The 17,500-nt window shown below is 47.7% G+C and overlaps 1 protein-coding gene across 1 annotated transcript in view; it reads right to left on the bottom strand.

Moving 5' to 3' along the window:
• cep112 (centrosomal protein 112) overlaps positions 1–17,500 on the bottom strand; it is a gene marked incomplete at its 3' end in the record, with an annotated part of 151,957 nt that overhangs the window by 9,856 nt on the left and 124,601 nt on the right.

Genomic DNA, 17,500 nt, shown 5'->3' with positions numbered 1-17,500 from the left:
AGTTCTAGTCCCTCTCCTATTCTCTCTATACACCAAGTCACTTGGCTCTGTCATTTCCTCACATGGTCTCTCCTATCATTGCTACGCAGACGACACACAATTCATTTTCTCCTTTCCCCCTTCTGATAACCTGGTGGCGAATCGCATCTCTGCATGTCTGGCAGACATATCAGTGTGGATGTCGGATCACCACCTCAAGCTGAACCTCGGCAAGACGGAGCTGCTCTTCCTGCCGGGGAAGGACTGCCCGCTCCATGATCTTGCCATCACGGTTGACAACTCCATTGGGTCCTCCTCCCAGAGTGCAAAGAACCTTGGCGTGACCCTGGACAACACCCTGTCATTCTCCGCTAACATCAAAGCGGTGACCCGATCCTGCAGGTTCATGCTCTACAACATTCGCAGAGTACGACCCTACCTATATTTACATTTTAGTCATTTAGCAGACGCTCTTATCCAGAGCGACTTACAGGAGCAATTAGGGTTAAGTGCCTTGCTCAAGGGCACATCGGCAGATTTTTTTACTTAGTCAGCTTGGGGATTAGAACCAGCGACCTTTCGGTTACTGGCACAACGCTCTTAACCACTAAGCTACCTGCCACCCTCACACAGAATGCGGCACAGGTCCTAATCCAGGCACTTGTCATCTCCCGTCTGGATTACTGCAAATCGCTGTTGGCTGGGCTCCCTGCCTGTGCCATTAAACCCCTACAACTTATCCAGAACGCTGCAGCCCGTCTGGTGTTCAACCATCCCAAGTTCTCTCATGTCACCCCGGTCCTCCGCACACTCCACTGGCTTCCAGTTGAGGCTCGCGTCTACTACAAGACCATGGTGCTTGCCTACGGAGCTGTGAGGGGAACGGCACCTCCTTACCTTCAGGCTCTGATCAGACCCTACACCCAAACGAGGGCACTACGTTCATCCACCTCTGGCCTGCTAGCCCCCCTACCTCTACGGAAGCACAGTTCCCGCTCAGCCCAGTCAAAGCTATTCGCTGCTCTGGCACCCCAATGGTGGAACAAGCTCCCCCACGACCCCACGACAGCGGAGTCACTGACCACCTTCCGGAGACACTTGAAACCCTACCTCTTTAAGGAATACCTGGAATAGTATAAAAGTAATCCTTCTACCCCTCCCTCCCCCACCCCCCCATAAAAAAAAATATATAATTTTAAAAAGTGGTTGTCCCACTGGCTATCATAAGTTGAATGCACCAATTTGTAAGTCACTCTGGATAAGAGCGTCTGCTAAATGATGTAAATGTAAATGTAGATTCCATAGGGGACTGCAAAGGGGGCTCTTTTCTGCCACCCGGTGGTGTCATCTAGAGTTGAAGTTTGCTTATGGAAAAGGGGGAAGACGAACAGGATTTTACACAACACTGGGTTTTTCCCTGTGTCTCAATTTGACACAAAATAATGGCTCCCCTTTAGTAGCCATTAAGGCTGTACAACCAGTCGCTGGAGGATCTAGTTCCATGTTTTACAACAGCAATAAACACCTGTCAGAGAAAAAAAACATCAGAAAAATATACTGTAGGGCATAGATGAGTTTATAGCTGATATATGAAGAACATACAATTCAGTTGATTTTTCATACTAACCTACATGAGAAATGGAGACTCAACATAATCCAAGCATTATACTCCAAAATTCTTGGATGCATTTATAATCTGAACTTCAAAGAGAAGGAGCATGGAGTCACTATAGCAAAGTGGAACACCCTCATGAAATGATGATGAAGACAGTTGTATTAACCTGACTCATTACTTTTTAGTTTCTACAGCTGCTGTCTCATCTGTTTTATGATGTTCCATTAGGAAATGGCTAATGACCCTTCTAGGACAGTGTGTCTTTTAGTGTGTCTGTGTGTGTGTGTGTGCGTTTGTGTAGCGTGTGTGTGTGCATGTCAATCTGACTATGTCTCCCACTATGTGTTAGTATGAATCCTGTATTCACATCAGTGATGTAGTGGTTCCATTGTTCTCTCCACATTCAACCACCTAACTAACCCTAACCCTGTATCCAACCACCTAACTAACCCTAACCCTGTATCCAACCAACCAGCTAACTAACCCTAACCCTGTATCCAACCAACCAACCAGCTAACTAACCCTAACCCTGTATCCAACCACCTAACTAACCCTAACCCTGTTACCAACCACCTAACCAACCCTAACCCTGTATCCAATCACCTAACTAACCCTAACCCTGTATCCAACCACCTAACTAACCCTAACCCTGTATCCAACCACCTAACTAACCCTGTATCCAACCACCTAACTAACCCTGTATCCAACCACCCCAGGACCTGAGGAGCCCAGACTCCAGGCAGGTTTGACTGAAGCTACAGCCTCTGAATCAGCACCATCGCTCTCCAGCTGTCCCGATCCCTGTAGCTCTCCCCCTTCGTCTCCCCTCTGTTTCCCCTGTCACCCTCCCCAGACCCCCACCCACACTCGATCAGTCCCTGGCTCCAGACTTCAGCCCCCCTCCCCTCCCCCATCCCTCCTCTCCAGCCATACAGCCCTTTGAGCCGAAGCCGCCCCTGCATAAATACATAAATATGAGGGGTAAACATTTAGACGGCGGGCCGTCAGCCCCACGGTAAAGCCTTTCATGTGACACCAGATCACACACACACCACTGTTGTTTACACACTCACCATCCCAGACCCAGCCCACCCCACACCCAGCACAGACGTGTCCCCAGAACCTGTCACCGAGGATGGGGGAGATGGGAGACAAAGGCTGGGGGGATCCTGGAGGTGCCAGGCTGGCTCTCAGAGGCTCTTAGATGTGACCGACCAGATGGGAGCTGTGAGGTTAGAGGTTAGAGGTCAGAGTGGCCCAGAGGTTAGAGGTCAGAGTGAACCACCCTCCCCCCTCTCACTGGTCCTGTATAGTGGATCCTCTGAAGTTACAGTATGTCTGACATGGACCCCTCCCTTCCAAAGCCAAGCACCTGGCTCCATCACATAGCCAGCCTCACCTCACTATCACCATCACAACTCTGACAATCAACAATAATCAGTCATCCTCAGTCATGTTATCGTCATATAAATGACTGAGTGGACAAAACATTAGGAACACCTGCTCTTTCCATGACATAGACTGACCAAGTGAATCCAGGTGAAAGCTATGATCCCTTATTGATGTCACCTGTTAAATCCACTTTAATTAGTGTAGATGAAGGTCAGGAGACAGGTTAAAGAAGGATTTGTAAGCATTGAGACAATTGAGACATGGATTGTGTATGTGTGCCACTCAGAGGTTGAATGGGCAAGTCAAAAGATTTGCCAGGTGCACCGGTTTGAGTGTGTCAAGAACTGCAACGCTGCTGGGTTTTTCACGCTCAGCAGTTTCCCGTGTGTATGAAGAATGGTCCACCACCTAAAGGACATCCAGCCAATTGGAGTCAACATGGGCCAGCATCCCTGTGGAACGCTTTTGACACCTTGTAGAGTCCATGCCCTGATGAAATGAGGCTGTTCTGAGGGCAAAAGGGGGTGCAACTCAATATAAGGAAGGTGTTCCTAATGTTTTGTAAACTCAGTGTATATTAATCTACACTGAACAAAAATATAAATGCAACATGTAAAGTGTTGGTCCCATGTTTCATGAGCTGAAATAAAATATCCCAGAAATTTTCCATATGCACAAAAAGCTTATTTCTCTCAAATGTTGTGCACAAATTTGGTTACATCCCTGTTAGTGAGCATTTCTCCTTTGCCAAGATAATCCTTCCACCTGACAGGTGTGGCATATCAAGAAGCTAATTAAACTGCATGTTCATTACACATGTGCACCTTGTGCTGGGGACAATAAAAGGCCACTCTAAAATGTGCAGTTTTGTCACACAACACAATGCCACAGATGACTCAAGTTTTGAGGGAGCGTGCAATTGGCATGCTGACTGCCGGACCAGAGCTGTTGCCAGAGAATTGAATGTTCATTTTTCTACCATAAGCCACCTCCAACGTCCTTTTAGAAAATTTGGCAGTATGTCCAACCGGCTTCACAACCACAGACCACGTGATTGGCGTTGTGTGGGTGAGCGCCATGGTGGCGGTGGGGTTATGGTATGGGCAGTTATAAGCTATGGACAAAGAACACAATTTCCTTTTATCGATGGCAATTTGAATGCACAGAGATACTGTGAAGACATCCTGAGGCCCATTGTCTTGCCATTCATCCGCCGCCATCACCTCATGTTTCAGCATGTTAATACACGGCCCCATGTCGCAAGGATCTGTACACAATTCCTGGAAGCTGAAAATGTCCCATTTCTTCCATGGCCTGCATACTCACCAGACATCCCGCCAATATCCAGCAACTTCGCACAGCTATTGAAGAGGAGTGGGACAACATTCCACAGACCACAATCAACAGCCTGATCAACTCTATGCGAAGGAGATGTGTTGTGCTGCATGAGGCAAATGGTGGTCACACCAGATACTGACTGGTTTTCTGATCCATGCACTGGTTTTCTGATCCACACCCCTACCTTTTTTTTAAAGGTACAGTGGGGAATTTTTTTATTTAGTCAGCCACCAATTGTGCAAGTTCTCCCACTTAAAAAGAGGAGAGAGGCCTGTAATTTTCATCATAGGTACACTTCAACTATGACAGACAAATTGAGATTTTTTTTCTCCAGAAAATCACATTGTAGGATTTTTAATAAATTTATTTGCAAATTATGGTGGAAAATAAGTATTTGGTCACCTACAAACAAGCAAGATTTCTGGCTCTCACAGACCTGTAACTTCTTCTTTAAGAGGCTCCTCTGTCTTCCACTCGTTACCTGTATTAATGGCACCTGTTTGAACTTGTTATCAGTATAAAAGACACCTGTCCACAACCTCAAACAGTCACACTCCAAACTCCACTATGGCCAAGACCAAAGAGCTGTCAAAGGACACCAGAAACAAAATTGTAGACCTGCACCAGGCTGGGAAGACTGAATCTGCAATAGGTAAGCAGCTTGGTTTGAAGAAATCAACTGTGGGAGCAATTATTAGGAAATGGAAGACATACAAGACCACTGATAATCTCCCTCGATCTGGGGCTCCACGCAAGATCTCACCCCGTGGGGTCAAAATGATCACAAGAACGATGAGCAAAAATCCCAGAACCACACGGGGGGACCTAGTGAATGACCTGCAGAGAGCTGGGACCAAAGTAACAAAGCCTACCATCAGTAACACACTACGCCGCCAGGGACTCAAATCCTGCAGTGCCAGACGTGTCCCCCTGCTTAAGCCAGTACATGTCCAGGCCCGTCTGAAGTTTGCTAGAGTGCATTGGGATGATCCAGAAGAGGATTGGGAGAATGTCATATGGTCAGATGAAACCAAAATAGAACTTTTTGGTAAAAACTCAACTCGTCGTGTTTGGAGGACAAAGAATGCTGAGTTGCATCCAAAGAACACCATACCTACTGTGAAGCATGGGGGTGGAAACATCATGCTTTGGGGCTGTTTTTCTGCAAAGGGACCAGGACGACTGATCCGTGTAAAGGAAAGAATGAATGGGGCCATGTATCATGAGATTTTGAGTGAAAACCTCCTTCCATCAGCAAGGGCATTGAAGATGAAACGTGGCTGGGTCTTTCAGCATGACAATGATCCCAAACACACCGCCCGGGCAACGAAGGAGTGGCTTCGTAAGAAGCATTTCAAGGTCCTGTAGTGGCCTAGCCAGTCTCAAGATCTCAACCCCATAGAAAACCTTTGGAGGGAGTTGAAAGTCTGTGTTGCCCAGCGACAGCCCCAAAACATCACTGCTCTAGAGGAGATCTGCATGGAGGAATGGGCCAAAATACCAGCAACAGTGTGTGAAAACCTTGTGAAGACTTACAGAAAACGTATGACCTGTGTCATTGCCAACAAAGGGTAAATAACAAAGTATTGAGAAACTTTTGTTATTGACCAAATACTTATTTTCCACCATAGTTTGCAAATAAATTCATTAAAAATCCTACAATATGATTTTCTGGATTTATTTTTCTCATTTGTCTGTCATAGTTGACGTGTACCTATGATGAAAATTACAGGCCTCTCTCATCTTTTTAAGTGGGAGAACTTGCACAATTGGTGGCTGACTAAATACTTTTTTTCCCCACTGTATCTGTGACCAACAGATGCATATCTGTATTCCCAGTCATGTGAAATCCATAGATTAGGGCCTAATTTATTTATTTCAATTGACTGAGTTCCTTATATGAACTGTAACTCAGTAAAATCTGTGAAATTGTTGCATGTTGAGTTTATATTTTTGCTCAGTATTTTATGAATAGATTAGAAGTAGCTTTTTATTTGCTGAGTTATGATTTAAAAGCTATAAGTATACAAGTGGTAATAATAGTAAATAGCGATAAGTATTTTTAGTGAGGGTACAATAGTTTCATGTGTTTCTGTGTCATTAATGTATTTGTGGTTCCGTCATTACAATGTATGCCACTAACACAAGCTACATTTGTGAAAACGTGAGTACAATGAAGTATTGTTTAAGAGACTCAGTGTTTTGTTCCAGATAACACTACTATACACAACGTCATTGTGACACTGCCACGCATTAAACAGACATATCTCATCATCTGCACTTTGACAATGTGTGCCAGAGGAAACAAGGAAAATATCAAAACCCCTGCAAATTGCTGTAGTAAATGTGAAGAGATAAAATCTGTCTTTCTCTCCAGATTTGTTTCTGCACACCATAAAACAACATAGTGATTATGAGAGATGTGGGGAATTCAGCGCACATTAAAACTTTCTCTCTAATGACCATGAACCCAACAACACCATGAAAATACTGATCACCCTTCTCTTAGAAAAAGTGAGGAACGCTGAAACTTAAAGGGAAAGAAAGAGAGAGCGATAGAGAGAGAGAGAGAGAGAGAGAGAGAGAGAGGAGAAACAAGAAAGAAAACTGGAAGAAAGTATCTTTATCTCTGTGTTAAATTGGGTGTGACTATAAAATATTTCGAAGTTGGCCCGAGAAGAAGAGGAAAGGAGAGGGAGGAAAAAACACACACAACAAAAACAAATTAACATAAAAAATGCTCTGGTTGCTTTCAACAGTTCTATTCAAACCTCCATCAGGCATTCTAATGGGGGGTAAGTTCAAAGCTGCACTAGACTCCCGCTGCTTCCTCCGTCGACTTAGAGGCACAACACTTCCATCTCTCTGTGTGTTGTGCCTCTCTCACTTTTCTCTCTCTCTTTCTCTTTCATTTTCTCCCTCTGTCTCTCTCTGATACACCCCTTTCTCTGTGTGAGTTAACCTCCCTCTACAATATCTTTTTTCTCTCTCTCTTTCTGTCTGTCTCTCTCTATCCCTTTTCCCTCTCTCTTGAACTCTTTGCCTTGTCTCCTTTGACCTCTCTGACTCCCCCGTCTCTCTACATCTCTATCTAGCTCTCTATCTAAACTGTCCCTTCTGTTTCCCAGTCTCTATTGAAACATATAAAGTACAGCAGACGAGACACAATCAGTGAGGGGTTTGCTCCATCAAACCTGGTTCTGTAGGTAGGAAAGGAAACAGACTTGAATCAATTGAGTCGTTTTAAAACCTCAGACCATCCCTGGATGTACCGTTTCTCCAGCACTGCCCCGCAGATATCTCCCAGCATCAAAGACATCCTCCTCTTCTTTCCCGCCTTCTTCCCCCCGTTCCCCCTTCTTCTCTTGACGGTGGCACTTCCACCAGTTCTAAATGTTTAACTCTTGCGATCTGCTCATTAAAAGCTCTTCAAAGCCTTCCATTGATGCCCAGGCATCCATTTTAATTTGTAATACTGTATGGCTGCTGGGCTCAGCGTAATTCTGAGGATGTTCTGATAGCTAGCTCGCCTCAAAGTGCTAACAACCCGTTTCTCCGCTCAAAGTAGAAGGATAGAGGATTTATCTGAGTTTGAGAAGCGGGGAGGCCTTAGGTTGTTTATACTATGTGCTGACAAAGTGATACAGAACACATATAGAAAGTTACTGTGCCGGCTAAGTTACACACATGAGAGTTGTATGGTATGAAAACCTTACTGTAGAGAGTATGACAATGTAGCTGAGTACTTCAACCTTGCTGTTTTCTTGAAAGAGACAGAAATGTCTCTAAAATTGGTTTGTCTGTTACACCTTTTATAGATACCTCATTTTAGACTAGACATATTCAATATACTTCCTGTTTAGTATAACTCAAAACACTTTAGACACTCCGCATATGCGCTTTATAGAATATGAGATTCAAAATAATATCGAACGACAGTGTAAAAGTGCGTTAGGGGAGTCTAGTGTATGCATACTTAGCTCTTACATCCCCACCTGCATGTTGAGAGGATGCGGAGCGAAGCGGTGTCACTCAGCAATAACCATAGACAGAAGGAAAAGTCTCTCAGATCCCTGCTGGCAGTTGAACACCTTAGAATCTGGATTTCCTTGCCTGAAGGAACCTTTGAAATCTAATGCATAAACATTATGCCCCGTTTTCCCCACACCTAGAGTGCAGAGACAGGCAGTGCCGCAGCACAGCGAGGCAAGGCAGCAATGCTTCTGTTCTGAGCCACTTTGGGGAACTATCCACTGAGCGCAACCATCCTCAGAAACTTAAATGACAAGTCTGACTGACTGAGATTTTGGTTCTGTCATGTCTCGTCAAACGCAGTCGTCTCACAGCTCTGTCTGTCTGCCTGTCTGCCTGTCTGTCTGCCTGTCTGTCTGCCTGTCTGTCTGCCTGTCAGCCTGTGTCACACACTGGCTCTGGGACTCTATTTGTTGAGCCAGGGTGTGTTCATTCTATGTGGTTATTTCTATGTTGGGGGTTCTAGTTTGTTGTTTTCTATGTTTGCCTGAGTGACTCCCAATCAGAGGCAACGAGTGTCAGCTGTTGGCTGGTTGTCTCTGATTGGGAGCCATATTTAAACTGTCTGTTTTTCACTTTGTGTTTGTGGGTTTTTGTTCCGTGTCGGTCATTGTTACCGTAGGACGTTACGAGTCGTTTATTGTTTTGTTTCGTGCTTTAATTAAATAAAGTAACATGTTCGTTCAACACGCTGCGCATTGGTCTCTCCCTGACGATCGGGACAGAAAAACCCACCGTACCAGGACCAAGCAGCGTGTCCAGGAACAGGCAGACTGGACATGGGAGGAAGCGCCAGGAAAGGAGATGGAGAGGCTGGCGATGGCCCAGGTGGGCAAATCGTGGTCCTGGGAGGACATGCTCGGGGGCAAAGGGCCATGGGCAAGGATTAAGGCCCTGGCGAGAGAGGAGCAGCGGCGTCAGCAGTGTCATCGTCGGAAGGACGAGAGGCAACCCCAAAAAAAATTTAGGGGGGGGCACACGGCATGGGCGGCTGGGCAGCAGGAGGCTGCCACAGGGCGATTTGGAGAGGAGGCCACCGGGTTTGGGGGCCCAGAAGGCAGGTTGGCGGAGCCTGGAAGGAGAGCGGAACCAACGTCCCGTACTCAGGCATGGCAGCATGGGACAGGGCAGGTTCCGCGGTATGCGGAGCGGCGTTCTGTGCCACGAGTGGTCCGGCATAGTCCTGTACGTCCTGTGCGAGCGCCCCGCACGTGTCGTGCGAAGGCGGGTATGCAGCCAGGACGGAGTGTGCCGGCTCAACGCTCGTGGTCTCCAATGCCTCTCCGCGGTCCCGGATATCCTGCTCCAGTGTCACGTGCTGTTATGCCAGTACGGGTACACAGCCCTGTACGTCCTGTGCGGATGCCTCACACAGAGTGTGTGAGGGTAGGCATTCAGCCAGGACGGGTTGTGGCCGCTCTTCACTCCAGATCTCCTATCCGTCTCCACAGCCCGGTTCGGCCTGTCCCTGCTCCACGCACCAAGCCTACGGTGTGCGTCGCCAGCCCGGTCCGGCCTGTTCCTGCCCCTCGCACCAAGCCTACGGTGTGCGTCGCCAGCCCGGCCCGGCCTGTTCCTGCCCCTCGCACCAAGCCTACGGTGCGAGTCGTCAGCCTGGTCCAACCTGTTCCTGCCACTCGCACCAAGCCAGGGGTGCGAGTCGTCAGCCTGGTTCAGCCCGTTCCTGCCACTTGCACCAAGCCAGGGGTGCGAGTCGTCAGCCCGGTCCGGCCAGTTGCTGCTCCACGCACCAAGCCAGGGGTGCGCATCGTCAGCCCGGTCCGGCCCGTTGCTGCTACACGCACAAAGCCAGGGGTGCGAGTCATCAGTCCGGTGAGGCCCGTTCCGGCTCCACGCACCAAGCCAGGGGTGCGCATCGTCAGCCCGGTCCGGCCCGTTGCTGCTACACGCACCAAGCCAGGGGTGCGCATCGTCAGCCCGGTCCGGCCAGTTGCTGCTCCACGCACCAAGCCAGAGGTGCGCGTCGTCAGTCCGGCACAACCCGTGCCTGGGTCATCGGTGCCAAATCAGGTACCACTCAACTGCTCCACTAAGGAGCTGAAGCCTACCGCTCCTGCTACGTCCAGTCCAGCTCCAGCCAGCGGGGCCAGACCGGACCAGGGGCGCTATGGGGGGTTTGTTGGAGGGTGGTGGGCAAGCCCGGAGCCAGAACCGCCGCCGAGGAGGAATGCCCACCCAGCCCTCCCCTGTTTTGCTCGTATTGAGGCGCGGTCGCAGTCCGCGCCTTTAGGGGGGGGTACTGTCACACCCTGGCTCTGGGACTCTATTTGTTGAGCCAGGGTGTGTTCATTCTATGTGGTTATTTCTATGTTGGGGGTTCTAGTTTGTTGTTTTCTATGTTTGCCTGAGTGACTCCCAATCAGAGGCAACGAGTGTCAGCTGTTGGCTGGTTGTCTCTGATTGGGAGCCATATTTAAACTGTCTGTTTTTCACTTTGTGTTTGTGGGTTTTTGTTCCGTGTCGGTCATTGTTACCGTAGGACGTTACGAGTCGTTTATTGTTTTGTTTCGTGCTTTAATTAAATAAAGTAACATGTTCGTTCAACACGCTGCGCATTGGTCTCTCCCTGACGATCGTGACAGCCTGTCTGTCAAGGGCTCCGCTCCTGAGAAATATTGCTACCTGGTTTTGTGTTGTTGTCTCAAGAAAATGGGCAAAGGGAATGAGCTGTTTGTATTTTGTTATCCGGGGGTATTGTCTCACAGCTAAAAGTTGACTTCTCACTGTTTAAGTTCTCTATGGGAAGAAGCTCTAAGATCTGGAGGATGAAGGTGAAGCCTTGCTCCATGCATATGTGTGTGTGTGTGCGTGTGCGTGTGTGTGTGTGCGTGCAACTGAGCTCGTGGCAGGCATGTCACCAGGCCCATTGACTCCATCCTAATCCCTTCCTGATGGCTAGTGTTCAGACTGCAGATGGAGACTGGGGCTCTTGACCTCTGACCTCAGAGTAAATCACATCAGACGCTGTCTGAGAGGAACACTGGGCTCCAGCTATCCGCCAGGCAGATGTGCTCTTCACACACTATGTACACATGATACGCACACACAAAAAACACACACACGCACACATACACACACACAAACCTGCACGCACGCATGCACACACACACACACACACACTTACACTTCCCCTCTCTCTCTCCCTCTCTCTTTCCTCTGTTTTAAACTAAACTTACCCCCATCTCTCTCTCTCTCTCCCTATTTCCCTCTGCTCTCTTCACTCCTTGATGTGGTTCCTCTGTTACTGCAGAATAAAACACAGACTGAAAAGTCAGTACCCTGAGTGCCAGCCTGGGCCAGAGAGAGAAACTGTGAAACACAGGGAGAAATAGAGAGAGAGAGAGAGAGAGAGAGAGAGAGAGAGAGAGAGAGAGAGAGAGAGAGAGAGAGAGAGAGAGAGAGAGAGACAGACAGACAGACAGACAGACAGACAGACAGACAGACAGACAGACAGACAGACAGACAGACAGACAGACAGACAGACAGACAGACAGACAGACAGACAGACAGACAGACAGACACACAGACAGACAGACAGACAGACAGACAGACAGACAGACAGACAGACAGACAGACAGACAGACAGACAGACAGACAGAGAGTGAGAGACATACAGAGAAAGAAAGAGAGAGAGAGAGAGAGAAAGAAAGAAAGAGAGAAAGAAAGAGAGAGAGAGAGAGAGAGAGAGAGAGAGAGAAAGAGAAAGAAAGAGAGAAAGAAAGAGAGAGAGAGAGAGAGAGAGAGACAGAGACAGAGAGAGCGATACCCTCTCTATACTCTCTGCTGAAAGTAAAGCCCACCCTGCTAGTCATTGTCACACTGTAGGAATAGCTGGTGGGTGGCACACACACTTCCAAAAGGATTTATAGCAAATGAATGTCATGACTATGTTATAAGTTGGGCCTGGAGTTCTTCCTGGTCAGGTCATTTGGTCAGGGACGACTCCTGGCTCAAGTCATTAAAGCCCAGCAATCCAGTGTTGTAGTTTTACATTGGAAAATGCAGAGAGCAGTAGAAAGGCAATGTTCACCTTGTCGTGTTGTTCCCACTTTCCACACACATGCACGCACACGCAGACACCCACACACACACTCACACACACCACTCCTACGGAGGTCCGGTTCACATTGTTGTCCTCACAGCAGGCACCTGCATTCCTGAAATAGCAGTCTCCAAAGTTTCAAGAGCAAGTCTCTCTCTCTCTCTCTCTCTCTCTCTCTCTCCAACCCCCACCCCCGGCCATACCCGAGCTGTTGCCTAGAGACGGAGCAGAGAGAATGGGGACAATAGAGAAGAGATCTCTTGTGCTGGGGATGATGAAAGGATGAAAGAAGGAGAGATCAGAGAGAAGGACAGAGAAACAGGGGAATGATGGAGAGTGGAATGTTGGTTTGAAATTGTGGGTCTTTCTTTGGCATTGTTGTGGTATCCATAATCTCAACACTTCCTTACTTTATGTAAACCTATGGTAGTGTAGAGGGACAGGGTGCACACGCTAAAAATACAAGTTTGCTCTTGCTTAATCGTTTCAGCCAGAAGACTCATGTAAAACATTGAAAAAGTAGTTTGTGTATTTAGAATATTTCATACAATAGACAGTGAATGTTCTTGAATGTTATCATGGCAACACTATTATAACGTTGGAAGCCCAGGTGCCAGTACTGTAATGCTAATGAGTTGGGCATCAGAATCAAAACACACACCCACTGTGTCCAGTCAGCCATGGAGGGGAGGTGAAGCATTGTTTGAAAAACACATCCATTAAAACTGGCAGAACACGTGTTTCACACAGATACACGCACACGTGCACATGCAGGCACACACAAACACACACACACCAAGATCTGTTTATCTCTCTGTTTCATGAGAACACATGGGAATTTTCAGTTCTCCAATCTCAACATTCCCATTTCCTCCTCCCTGCCCTCTTTGTGCAGCGCTCCAGGATTATTTATCTTACCCTCCTCTCCCAAACATGGGAACGCTCTCCGAAGCTCTGATCTCGCCTGCTGCATTGTGTGCATGGACCGACCTCTGTGAACCTTGGTGTTTATCTCTCCCTCTTTCCCCCAGCTCTGTGTGTTTGTCTCTCACATGGGCTGTGTTTGTGTTCCACGTTCTAACACAAGGCTTCGGAAAAAGACCTGGAACTAAACTACACCTAAAGACAATCAAGTCTGCTGGGTCTCTATGACGTCATCAGTGTGTGACGGTGGCGGGGCCGGTGTCTCCGGGCGAGCTTCTGAGGTTTCCCTTTGATGCTCTGGACTCGCTCTGAAGATGCATCTGCTCCCTTCTGCCCTCTTTCTCTCTCATTCCCTCACTTTCATCCCTCTTTCATCCCTCTGCAGAGCGACAGACATCGAGGGAGATTCCAAACATGTCATTTAGGACGATGACATCACCATGGCGGTGGGGACGTTTGTTATGCCTGAGGGCGGGAGGCGCCGGAAGAGAGGGATGACGGCAGTCTGGCTTTAGAGACCCAAATATAATCATGAGACACAGCAGTATACAACGGTCAGTCTGGGAGGCCCGACACACACTCCCTCCTTCCCTCGCTCCTTCTCTCTCTTTCACTCTCTCACTTTCTCCTCGTCTCTCCATCCTTCCTTCTTTCCTCTCTCTTTCACTCTCTCTCTTTCTCCACGCCTCTCCATCCTTCCCTCTCTTCTCTATTGCTCTACCTCTCTTCATATTCCTCTTATTACCTCTCTCCTCATCTCTCCCTCATCTCTTCATCTCTCCTGAGTGGCGCAGTGGTCTAAGGCACTGCATCGCAGTGCTAACTGTGCCACTAGAGATCCTGGTTTGAATCCAGGCTCTGTCGCAGCCGGCCGCGACCGGGAGACTCATGGGCGGCGCACAATTGGCCCAGCGTCGTCCAGGGTAGGGGAGGGAATGGCCGGCAGGGATGTAGCTCTGTTGATAGAGCATGGCGTTTGCAACGCCAGGGTTGTGGGTTCGATTCCCACGGGGGAGATGTGTATTCACTAACTGTAAGTCGCTCTGGATAAGAGCGTCTGCTAAATGTAAAAAATGTAAAATCTCTCCCTGTTTCCGTCTTTCTCTCCATTTTCCTGTTTATGCTTCCAGTCCCAGTCAAAACGCCACAGAGCTGATGACGACCAGGCAAATACCCTCAATAACCAATCACAGCTTTGTTTTAAATGACCAATCAAGCTAAAGTGTTCTTGCATCTCTTTAGTAGATGGGGCCCTAATAGTGATAGTGTGTTACCCCAGGACCACATCAGCAGTGTACCTGTGCTGACTAGAAAGGTCTATTGTTGGGTGCAGGTGTGTGCTTGTGCCAGTCGTCCTCAGTGCAGGAGAGGGGAACAAAGCGGGCGGTAAGGGGACACCCTGAGACAGCACACAGGGGTGGGAGGGCCAGGCTGGGTTACAGCAGGGAGGGCCTAGTGGAGAGGCTGGCGGAGACAGGGCTGTGGATCTGGGGATACAATGTATTTGATCTGGGGTGGTCTCTGGCTGATTGAGGCTATGATGTTATAGATGGAATTCGCATTAGGGGAAACAGCGCCACTGTTCACCCCAGCACCTTGGTTATTGTTTTGTTTTGTTGTTGAAACGGAGGAGAGGACCCTCTGACAGCATGGTAAAAAAATATTGCAGTATGCACTTTTGCTGTTCTATCGCACGTGCAATATTGTCAGAGGGGAAAATACTGTGTTTTTTTGCAGTAAACTCTTTGCTGTTGTAATATCCCAAACAGACGGAGTAGTTTCACCAATTAAAGATTCCAGCTCCCATGTGCATGTAAAACTCTGTGTTTTTGTGAGTGTGTTTGATGCACATGTGAGAGAAAGAGAGAGAAAAAAGAGAAAGAGAGAGAGATGAAGAGGATAGGTTCAAAAACCGTAATGAACCCCAAAACATATAGGAATAAGTGTTCTGTTGAAACCTGGTCTGTGTTAGTCTGGAGGGGTGATATGGTAGCTAATTTAAGAAGTGACACTCCTTTCACCTGGACAAACAGGTCTGTACTGCTGTGTGTGTGTGTGTGTGTGTGTGTGTGTGTGTGTGTGTGTGTGTGTGTGTGTGTGTGTGTGTGTGTGTGTGTGCAAGGTAATTACCACAAGGTCATTATCGTATTGGGTGTCACAGTCTGGCTTCCCTTGGCACCTCCGAGTTGTTTGTGGGATACCTCTCCCAATCCCAATTCAGGCTAGGAAACACTATCACCACCGATAAATCTACAATAATCGAGAATTTCAACAAGCATTTTGCTACAGCTGGCCATGCTTTCCATCTGGCTACCACTAACCCGGCCACCAACTCTGCACCCTCTGCTGCAACTTGCCCATGCCCCCCCCGCTTCTCCTTCACACAAATTCAGACAGCTGATGTTTTGAAAGCGCTGCAAAATCTGGACCCATACAAATCAGCTGGGCTAGACAATCTGGACCCTTTCTTCCTAAAACTAGCCGCCGAAATTGTCGCAACCGCTATTACTAGTCTGTTCAACCTCTCTTTCATAACGTCTGAGATCCCCAGAGATTGGAAAGCTGCCGCGGTCATCCCCCTCTTCAAAGGGGGTGACACTCTAGATCCAAACTGCTACAGACCTATATCCATCCTGCCCTGCCTTTCGAAAGTATTCGAAAGCCAAGTTAATAAACAGATCATCGACCATTTCGAATACCACCGTACCTTCTCCGCTATGCAATCTGGTTTCCGAGCTGGTCACGGGTGCACTTCAGCCACGCTCAAGGTCCTAAACGATATTATAACCGCGATTGATAATAGACAGTACTGTGCAGCCGTCTTCATCGACCTGGCCAAGGCTTTCGACTCTGTCAACCACCGCATTCTTATTGGCAGACTAAATAGCCTTGGTTTCTCAAATGACTGCCTCGCCTGGTTCACCAACTACTTCTCAGATAGAGTTCAGTGTGTCAAATCGGAGGGCCTGTTGTCTGGACCTATGGCAGTCTCTATGGGGGTGCCACAGGGTTCAATTCTTGGGCCGACACTTTTCTCCGTGTATATCAATGATGTCGCTCTTGCTGCTGGTGACTCTCAGATCCACCTCTACGCAGACGACACCATTTTGTATACATCTGGCCCTTCATTGGACACTGTGTTAACAAACCTCCAAACGAGCTTCAATGCCATACAACAATCCTTCAGTAGCCTTCAACTGCTCTTAAACACTAGTAAAACTAAATGCATGCTTTTCAATCGAACGCTGCTAGCACCCGCCCACCCGACTAGAATCACCACTCTCGACGGGTCTGACCTAGAGTATGTGGACAACTACAAATACCTAGGTGTCTGGTTAGACTGTAAACTCAACTTCCAGACTCACATAAAGAATCTCCAATCCAAAGTTAAATCTAGGATCGGCTTCCTATTTCGCAACAAAGCCTCCTTCACTCATGCTGCCAAACATGCCCTCGTAAAACTGACTATCCTACCGATCCTTGACTTCGGCGATGTCATTTATAAAATAGCCTCCAACACTCTACTCAGCAAATTGGATGTAGTCTATCACAGTGCCATCCGTTTTGTCTCCAAAGCCCCATACACTACCCACCACTGTGACCTGTACGCTCTTGTTGGCTGGTCCTCACTACATGTTCGTCGTCAAACCCACTGGCTCCAGGCCATCTATAAATCACTGCTAGGCAAATCCCCGCCTTATCTTAGCTCATTGGTCACCATAGCAGCACCCACCCGTAGTCTGCGCTCCAGCAGGTATATCTCACTGGTCATTCCCAAAGCCAACACCTCCTTTGGCCGCCATTCCTTCCAGTTCTCTGCTGCCAATGACTGGAACGAATTGCAAAAATCTCTGAAGCTGGAGACTCTTATCTCCCTCAATAACTTTAAGCATCAGTTGTCAGAGCACCTTACCGATCACTGCACCTGTACACAGCCCATCTGAAATTAGCCCACCCAACTACCTCATCCCTATATTGTTATTTAATTTGCTCTTTTGCACCCCATTATCTCTATTTGCACATAATCTCTTGCACATCTAGCATTCCAGTGTTAATACTATTGTAATTATTCTGCACTATAGCCTATTTATTGCCTTACCTCCATAACTTGCTACATTTGCACACACTGTATATATATTTTCTGTTGTATCTCTGAC

The sequence above is a fragment of the Coregonus lavaretus genome (genome assembly GCF_964263955.1).
Source record: "Coregonus lavaretus genome assembly, chromosome: 2".
NCBI classification, from domain to species: Eukaryota; Metazoa; Chordata; class Actinopteri; order Salmoniformes; family Salmonidae; genus Coregonus; species Coregonus lavaretus.
Note: the sequence above shows the minus strand (reverse complement) of the source record. Positions and strands in the feature narration are given on the sequence as shown.